This window comes from Austrofundulus limnaeus, unplaced genomic scaffold (assembly GCF_001266775.1).
Source record: "Austrofundulus limnaeus strain Quisiro unplaced genomic scaffold, Austrofundulus_limnaeus-1.0 Scaffold743, whole genome shotgun sequence".
Classification (NCBI taxonomy): domain Eukaryota; kingdom Metazoa; phylum Chordata; class Actinopteri; order Cyprinodontiformes; family Rivulidae; genus Austrofundulus; species Austrofundulus limnaeus.
In genome coordinates, this window is record NW_013953145.1 from 62798 (window position 1) to 64716 (window position 1919).

A 1919-nucleotide genomic window follows, 5' to 3' on the forward strand; every position below is an offset into this window, starting at 1 on the left:
AATATATATACGGTGATAGCGTCGGGGCTAACGCTAAAGCTAACAGGCTAAGCTGAGGTTCTGCCATGAAGCAGCTCTGTTGCACTGAGTTGCCGCCATGTGATTGGCTGATTAGAAATTAAGTGTTAACGAGCAGTTGGACAGGTGTACCTAATAAAGTGGCCGGTGAGTGTATCTGAACTTGACTACATTGAGTGTCTGCTTGTAGTTTATTTTACCTGGGCCAATCAACAAGCAGAAGGCGGGGTTTTGAATGACGTTGATTTTCTGCGCGGTGTCTGCTATTTATTTTAGCATACGGCGAAGTGAATGAAGCCAGTCCGTGTTGATAAGACTTCCAAATTAAATTAAATTTGTCTGACAAAGCAGCAGCTCTCATTTACAGTCGTCTTGTTCAGCTCGGTGCTTTTCTCCTCTCAGTAGGGTTGTTCACAGCACACGCGATTTCCGGTTAGCTTCTTAGATTAGCCTCCGTCGAAGCGACTTACGTCGCGGCCAACCGATCCAATCATTTTAAACTTCAACAGAGGTCACGCCTCCAGCAAGAATTACTTCTCTATAGCTGAGGGTCCAAACCCTCGTACGAAGCAAAGTGAAGTACAAGGGTCTGGTTTTAACCAGGCTGAGGGGTTTTATATTTAATAGCAAAAAAAAAAAATTACCCAGGAAACTTAAGCTCAAAACGTGTTGTCGGATATAATCAGACTAACTGCTGTTGGATGAAAAACAATCTTATTTTAGATTTTCTGCTTATTTTTAACCGATCAAATGTTTGTGGGTTTTGTATTATTTATGTTTTTGTATGTGGAGGGTTTCAGTATATATATATACGGAATATATTTTTTCAGTTATTATCCATCAGTAGTTTTTGCTACTCAGACAGTTTTAGGTTTTCTTTCCTGCTCACGTCCTTCTCATGTCAGCAGTTTGCAATCAATTCACCTGCTTTCACTTGCAAATGAAGCCTCCTAGTTAATTTGAGCTCTCTGTTTCAGTGATTTTATGTTAGATCCTTTCAGTTTGTTGTCCCTTCATTTTAGGCTGGTCAAGCCCAGAATTTGTTATTTATGTTTTTGTATTTTCTCACATTAAATGCTTTGGATTCAAACATGCCTGCACTCCTGGGTCCTCAATCACCAATAATAATTACGTTTCAGGGGTGGCCATTTATAAAAGAAACTTGCGTACGCCACATTTCACACAAAGGTTCAGGGGTCGGATTTATAAAACTTGCGTACGCACAATTTGAGCCCAGAAACTTGCGGACGCCACTTTTCACACCAAGGTTGTAATTTCGAAAATCCAAACTTGACGTGAAAATGTGCGGTGCCTCACGCCAGCTCTGACCCATTTTTCTCATTTTGGAGACGTGAAACTGCGACACAGATGGTGAAGTGAGGAATTAGAGCCACACTGTGTAATGATCACTGTCAGATATTTAATTTCACTTCATAATCAAACTTAGATTTTTATTCAACTTTATCATCAGCTTTCTGAACAGTAATATTAATGCTTCTGTTGCTGAGCCATGAGGACCTTTGAAATAAAAAAAAAAACTTAAATCTCAAATAAATATCACTTTTGTTGACTGCAGTATAAAAGTCGTGATGCGGGTTTTCTTCGGTGTACATTTCAAACTGTGCTATAAAGTTAACATCAGCTGTTTTAAATACATTTTTTGCCTGGTGTTAAAAACGGGCGCAGACTGAGGCAGAGATGCTGTGAGCGCTGTGTGTGTGAAGTCCTCACAAAGATAGCAAGATTTACGTGTGTGTCTCCGTGTTCCTCTGACAGTTTAGGCCTGTTGCTGTTTTTGCATCGAAAATGCTGGGATATTAAAACATAGTCATTTTATGTAAAAAATATATTAATCTTTTTAATATACAAATAAAAACAGAATATTTAGCACTAGATAAAAT

At 38.9% G+C, this 1919-nt stretch overlaps 1 protein-coding gene across 1 annotated transcript in view; it reads right to left on the bottom strand.

Annotated features, from left to right (window-relative positions):
- Nucleotides 1–1919, bottom strand: part of dpy19l1l (dpy-19-like 1, like (H. sapiens)) — a 33887-nt gene that overhangs the window by 12182 nt on the left and 19786 nt on the right. The window lies entirely within an intron of this gene.